The sequence below is a fragment of the Nicotiana tabacum genome, chromosome 3, assembly GCF_000715075.1.
Source record: "Nicotiana tabacum cultivar K326 chromosome 3, ASM71507v2, whole genome shotgun sequence".
NCBI classification, from domain to species: Eukaryota; Viridiplantae; Streptophyta; class Magnoliopsida; order Solanales; family Solanaceae; genus Nicotiana; species Nicotiana tabacum.
Genome location: NC_134082.1, coordinates 47,309,317 through 47,317,418, shown reverse-complemented (window position 1 = coordinate 47,317,418; position 8,102 = coordinate 47,309,317).

Below are 8,102 nucleotides of genomic sequence, written 5' to 3'. Positions count from 1 at the left end.
TTGATTATTGCCATATAAGGGGTAGTAAAAGTATGAAGTAAACAATCAAGTCTAAGTACAAAATAGGCTTATTTTGGGAAATGATTGAGCAAGGTAAAACATCAAAGTAAAGGAAAAGAATCAATTAATTTAAACAAGCGAGTGAAATTAGGGTTCATAAAGGAAAAACTTTTGCAATCAGTCAAAGATTAAGATCAATCAAGGAAGAAACATGATTATGGACTTCAGTATATAAATAAATTGAACAGAAGCATCAGACATGCGAGGCCAAACACATTGGCAAAAGAGATAACACATGCATACAGTAGCAATATGGTAAGCTGAGATTCAACAGTAAGAAAAATATTTGGAGCACAGTAGTCATGTAGGTCAAGTAGTCACATAGCATCAACAGTGAAGAAAACATAGCAACAGGTAAAGAGAATCAGAAACAAGTAAAGGTCTCACAGTATCAAGTGAGGAAAACCTTTTAAGAAATTAGGGCTTCGACATTAGTCGAGTTTTAGAGATGATAAAAACTCAAAATCAACCAAGTCAAACAAGGAAAAGAGAGTCACGAACAAAGAACAAGTACACATTTAAACAAACAGTTTCAGAATTCGGATAAGACTAAAAGGAACTAGGTTTTTTATAACATTCTGAAATAGATAGAAGAAAAATATGAACAAGTCGTTTTAAACATAGCAAAATCACAAACAACATTAAAATCAGAGAAGAAATCTTTTGAAAAACTTAAAGGATAATCCTAATCGTTGAAAAAAATGAAGAGTCGTTTTGAAAGAAAAGTTGAAGAACCTTCAAGAAAACACTTAATAAATTCATAGTAAGCACAGATCTATGGTAAATCTGAAAGAAAAATCAAAAGATCTTAAAGATTAGGGTTTTGGAAAACCCAGAAAAGGTGAGAAAGACCTTGAAAGTTACCGATCTAACCAGGAAAGTCAAGGATTTGATTGGAACGGCCATTGCTGGCCGGAGAAAGACTAGAGATGAAGGTTGGGCAATGACTGGACCGGATTCCTTTGAGGACTGTCCATGAAACCACAGAAACGAACACCCAGGAGCCATAAGAGGCCAATACACATCTCCAATTGCCATGGGAGGCCATGGATTACGCAGGGATTGAGGTAGATTAGGGTGGGATTAGATGGCGGTGGCTAGGGTTCATGAGAGGTTTTAGAGAGAGTTGAGAGAAGAGGGATTCAAGGGCGGTGTTTGGTGAAGAATGAGGTAGGTTTAGGGATCTTTTAGGGTTAAAAATGGTAAGGGCAAATACTAGTCGTTGATCTGAATGATCAACGGCCTGGACTAAAGAGGGTAGGTAGGGGAATCTGGGTTGGGTCGTTTAATTGGGTTAGGGGTCAGGTTTGAATGGGAATTGGTCCGGGGAAATTAGATTTAATTTGGGGATCAGATTTAGGCTACAATTGAAATGTAATCGGGCTATTATTTAAATAACCAATTCTCCCCGTTTAAAATTATAAAAATAGTAAATTAATTTCTGAAAATAAATTGAAAGCACTAACATGATTTATAACATATAATTAATAATTTAAATATACAGGACTTAATGTTATGAATATAAAACACAGTTAAATCTTAAAAAGGTCTAATATTGCAATTATATGCAATTTAACTTAGAAATACTAAATAAATTTGTAAAAATATGCAAAATTTACCTTAGCTATATCTTAGAATAAATATGAAAGTGCAACAAATTAATTTCCAAAATAATAATTTTGGAAATAATTATTGGGTTTTTATGGATAAAAAAGGGAAATAAATTGATTTGAAAACCTTTAAAAGTTATGGAAAAATAATAAAACACTTGGATATGCTTACATATGCATATATATGCCATTTTGAAGATTTTTTGCATATTGAAAATATATAGAGAAAAATTGGATATCAACAACTACTACTATTATTACCTAAACACAAAAACTGCTCATTCCCTTAAAAAGGCTGTCATACCATCCATTGTTGGGATGAGTCACCCGGTTCACACAAAAACTACCTTTGGAAAGAACCATGGAGTTAAGAAAATCAAAGGCTTAATATCTACTAAAGCATAAAAAGAAGCTACTTAAAAAACAAGAACTAATATGTAAAAAATAAAGAAGCTAATGAACAATAACTACAAAATATAGATAAATATATATAAGAAGAGAGAGATGAGATAGATAAATGAAAATAAGAAAGAAAGAGTATCACCAAATTATTATAGACAAAATGTATCCAAAGTGTACCAATGTATCAAATAAACTCCCCCCCCCCTCCAAATAAAAGTAAGCATTGTCCTTAATGCTTAGCAAAATAAGAGTAAAAGAAGAGAGGGCGAAGAAAACTCCCTAAGGATCCTTGGACATCTCAGTGTCCCCGACAATATCATCTCCCTCAGGATCAGCCAACTGAATCTCATCATCATCAAATCTAGACGTGGATGGGTTGTCGAACATCGCACGCAATACCTCAGAAGTGTCGACAGCAAGGCCTAGCTTGTCAGAATGGCCAGCTGGTGCTACCGGTGCAGAAGGTGCTGAAGGATCTAGGGTGGACTAGTGCTGGTCAAGTAGCATATCAAAGGGTAGGTCTACGACTGTGGCAAGTGTAGTTACCTCCTTTCGGAGCTTGTCCACAAATTTCTTGCCTACCTAGGATTTCCTCATATTTTTTACTTCCTTTCCCAGTTCCTCAATAACTCACTCGTGTTGCACCAATGTGTCCATGATAGTCTTCTATTTGTCTAGAATCTTCTTCAGTGTGTCATCAAATTCAGAAGGAGCCTATGAAGTGGACTATGCTGCAACAGTACTGGATAAGTCACACAGATTTGCAGTAGCTGTCTGCATCTAGTTGTTGAGACTCGCCAATGTCTAAGAAACTTACAACACAGATAGCGGAGTAGTAGGCATGGGCATTGGCCTCAGAGCTGTGGTAGGAGTTGAGGATGATGGCGGAGGCATAACAACGACACTGGAAGAAGTCTCAACAGAGGTGGATGAAAGATCAGTTGTCTCAAAAACTACCACTGCTGGCTCCTCAGATTGGCCAGTGGTGGTAGAAGGATGGATTTCTTTATTGGGTTGTTCGTATCCATCAGTGAATACTTGTCAAAAGGCTTATTTGTCTCTACCTTGGCATAAAATCTTTCGTCTATACCCTTGCATCGGTAAGGTACTCTATGATAGTGTTGGGTTAAGGGTAGGTCTATCCTTATCCTGCCATGCAATCACTAAAATGTTGGCCGACATCACGACACCCACATTTATTGGGTACCCGGCCATGATGGAAGCCACAAGAACTGCTCGAGAGATAGGAAGGTGAGTCTCATTCTGGCGTAGATTCAATCTGCTACAAACAAAGGTCTGCCACCCCTTTGCCTCGAAGCTCAAAGTACTCCGCTGCATGGGAACCCAGTGGTAATCTATGAGGTGGTGGTGGCCCCTGTGGTGTTAAGATATCAGCCAACCAAGGACAGTCTTATTCCTACATCACACACTTCTCCAAATACTCCTTTGGCTCAACATCCTCGAAGCCCAAATATGCGTTTAGCGTATGCTCATCAAACCTCACCTTGAGGTTGCAAACTTTGGTCACCTTCATCCTTTTGTTTATATGAGAAACATTGGCATATAATTCTCGGACAAGCTATTCTTTGGCATCCTCCACTCTCTCGGTGAACCACATCAAACCCTTTCATTCTCTGAATTGCCTCAATATTTCCGGGTTGTACTTCTCCAAATCTTTCAAAACAAACTGTCGCTCAAGAGTCAACAACCTCACTGGCCACTGCATACAAAAACTAGTAAAGGCAGCTAAGCTGACAAATCGATCCTCCCAAACCTCCTTTTTATTTGACCTCTCCTGACCTGTAGTTGTAGCATCTCCCCCTCTACCATAATCGGGGAAGTCATATATAACATATGCCTTAGGGACTGGTGTAGCTGATGGATTATAAGCCTGGCTAGCACTCTCCGATCCCTCAGAGGTGCTGTGAGATAAAGACGACTCATCCCTGAGCTAGTATCTCCCTTGTGGCCTCGACTGTGCGACCATCTGCTCCTCCTGAACAGAGTCTAGTTTCCCTCTGACACCTCCCAAGATGGGACATAGGAGCCAGATTCAGAGAGGTCTTCACCTCTCCCCCTGCCGCTTGTGGTTTTCTTCTTGAATGTATTGGGCTGGCCAAGGGGCAAGGAACCTTTACCTCGATGCTGAGAAGCTTCACCTCTTACTTTGAAGTTTTGCCTCGGCCTCTTGATCGAACCATTATCTGTATCCAAGCAGAGAAGATTGTTAGTTTTAATTCATTGTTCAACACATACAAGACTCATGTAGGTAGGGAAAAACAATTGGACATAGTGGAATTATGAATGTAATACATGTTTACAAGATAAGGGATCTACGGTCCGCACATTGTTTATGTGTGGTCATAGAAGGAACTTGCTGACTGCATTTTTTTTCTACGGCTGCATAAGGGAAGTGCGGTCCTCACACTTTAGCTGTCAGCTGCACTTCTGAGTTCCACAATTGTTAACTCTCTGATGACAGAAAAATGGCCACTCTATGGCCGCAAAGGAAAATCTACAGTCCGCATAATTTGACTTGCGGCCGCACTTCTGAGCCTAAAAAATGAAGACTCTCTGATGACAGGGAATGGACTGATCTGTGTCTTCAAGGGAAAATTAGCAGTTCACACATTTTTATTTGCAACCCCAGATTCCTTCCTCACTGTTTTTCCAAAAATCCGAATCTTCGGACCGTACTTGGCAACATTGTAAAAACATGAAATTACACTAAACCAATCCTATTAGATAATGTATAAAGTGTACCTAGTTCAGATCTACCCAACATGGACACGCAATTGAACTCTAATAACAGATGGCCTAAAAAGAACTAAAAATCTAAAAATTAAACTAACACAAAATTTACATGAAACTAAAGCATACCAAATAGAATGAGTTTAAAGAGTGAAGGACCAAGGTGGTGGTGTGTGAGTACAGATAGAGATCCCGAAGAAATTTAACATAGAAACAATGTTTTGTTCAGAGAGGGAAAAGAAGCTACTTAAAAACAAGAACTAATATGCAAAAAATAAAGAAGCTAATGCGCAATAACTACTAAAGATAGATAAATATACATAAGAAGAGAGAGAGATAGAGAGAGAGAATATAGATAAATACAAATAAGAAAAGAAAGAGTATCATCAAATTATTACAGGCCAAATGTCTTCAAACTGTACCAATGTATCAAATAAACTCCCCCCTCTCCCCCCCCCAAAATAAATAAATAAAAGGAAGAACTTTCCCCAATGCTTAGCAAAATAAGAGTAAAAGAAGAGAGGTTGAAGAAAACTCCTTAAGGATCCTTGGACATCTCAGTATCCCCTAGCAATATCATCTCCCTTAGGATCAGCCAACTGAATCTCATCATCATCAAATCTAGGTGTGGCTGGGTTGTCGAACATCGCACGCAGAGCCTTAGCAGTGTTGGCAGCAAGGTCTGACATGTCAGAATGGCCAGCTGGTGATACCAGTGCAGATGGTTCTGAATAGCATATCAAAGGGCAGGTCTACGACTGTGGAAAGTCTAGTCACCTCCTTTCGGAGCTTGTCCACTGATTTCTTGCTTACTTGGGACTTGCTCATATTCTTTACTTCCTTTCCCATTTCCTCAATAACTGATCCGTGTTGCTCCAATGTGTCCATGATAGTTTTCTAGTTGTCCAGAATCTTCTTCAGCGTCTCATTAATGTCAGAAGAAGCCTGTGAAGTGGACTATGCTGCAACAATACTGTATAAGTCAGACAACTTTGCAATAGCTATTTGCATCCAGTTGTTGAGACTTGCCAATATTTGGAAAACTTGCAGAGCAAATAGTGGAGCCACAATGCTCTTTTGCTATGACACATAGAAATTTGTGATCCACACAAATAAAGTGCGGTCTACATTCTTTTGAACACGTAGCCATATTTTCATCCACTTTTCTTATAAGTCACACTCATCCCTATATCATACTTCAAATCAAGTTGGAACACAAATAACTCCTAACTACAAAATAAAAAAGAAAATAACATGGGTTGCCTCTCAAGAAGCGCCTGATTTAACATTGTGGCACGATGCTGAAAACCCTCAAATGAAGTGAATGAATGCCACCGCATGGATATCACCAAACTTTCCCAAGTAGTGCTTCACCCGGAGACCATTGACTCGGAATACTTCATTATTTTTGTTCTTCAATTCTAATGTACCAAAAGGTGTCACACCCACAATTTCAAAAGGACCAATCCACTTGGATTTTAGCTTCCTAGGAAACATCCTTAACGTTGAGTTAGACAACAATACAAGATCTCCCACCTTGAACTATTTGTGTCAAATATATTTGTCATGAAGATATTTCATCTTTTCTTTGTACAAGGTCGAACACACATAAGCATGATACCGGAACTCATCCAATTCATTTAAATGTGCTGCCCTCAAGTTAGTGGTTACATCCCAATCAAGATTTAACTTCTTTAGCACCCACATTTCCTTGTGTTCTAGTTCCTGTTACGCCTCGCAACATTACGTCGATATTACGTCCTGAAATATTATATTACAATGATATTACGCCTTGCAGTACTATATTTCAATGATGTTATGCTTCGTAGTATTAAATTATGAAGATATTGCACCCTGTAGTATTGTATGTTGAACTTGTCGTAAGGTAATTGACATTAGTTAAAGAAAAAGATTATTTGGAGATTATAAGGATTATGCTATTTCACAAGTGGTGAGTAAATTCGTGAAAGTGAAAGGGGAAGCAAGTCAAAGAAAATAAACTTTCGTCCAAGTTTGGCATGTTGGGATAAAATTCGGGTCGAGCGTTAATACCCGATATTTATAAACTAGTACCATACAAGGTACCATATGACCATAATAATATGGTGCATAAAGTGTATTAAAAATAAATAGAATTATAAGTAATTTGAGATAATATTTAATTATGCGGGTAATTGATTAATTACCAGGTAGCGGGATATTACCTAATTAAATTAATTGATTGTTGGATAAGATCAAAATTCCCCCACCCCAAAATGTGGCAGCAAGCCACTTCTTAAAAACATGACTATTAGTTAGTTTTGATTAGTTGGCAAGTAATGTGTCAAGAACAAAGACACTTCATTTTCTCATAATTAAAATACAAAAACTTGTAAGTAATGTACAAAGCCGTTCATTCCTATTATTTTGAATACAAGGACTACTATCAAATGAGAGATTTGGCTCCTTACCAAAGAAAGTTCTAACCAAATTCCTACAAGTTTGTACAACCAGAACATTAGAGATTTCCTACGAGTTTTCAAACAAAATTCTTGTGACCAAATCGATTCCAACAAGAACTATTAGAAACTTAGTAAAGTAAAATTTTACGGTTCTAAAGGAGTATGGTGCAACCTTTTCCAAGAACATCATACGAATTTTTTCCTACTCCAAGTATGTTAAGAGTATCCCTTCTTTCTTTTTGGCATGATCCAAGTTATATAGAAGAAACGAGCAAACACACAGTGGAGACTGAGCAAAATCTAATCTAATTATATACAAAATTCACAAATTGTCTAGCCAGTATTTTGAGTTAGAGCTGGTTCCTTTTAGGTGATCTTAATCATCCCTAATTCTAACATGTTCCTTTCAAAGTGATCTCTACTTAAAGCTTCTATGAATGTGTCTGCTATTTGCTTGTCAGTAACACAAAATTCCACAGTAATCAAACCCTTTTCATAGTTGTCCCTCAAAAAGTGATGCCTAACATCTATGTGCTTAGTTCTTTTGTGATAAATTGGGTTCTTGGTCATACTAATTGCATTGGTGTTATCACAGAAGATGGGGATACAACCTACATCAATTTCAAAGTCCATTAATTTCTGTTTGATCCACAACTATTGAGCACAACATGGGGCAGCAACAATATACTCAGCTTCAGTAGTAGAGAAGACCATATAATTTTGCTTTCTGGTGGCCCAAGACACAAGACATGGGCCAATAAAGTGTGTCATACCTAAGATGCTCTTTCTATCCACAAGAAAACTTGCATAATCAACATCAGTATATCCCACTAAGTTG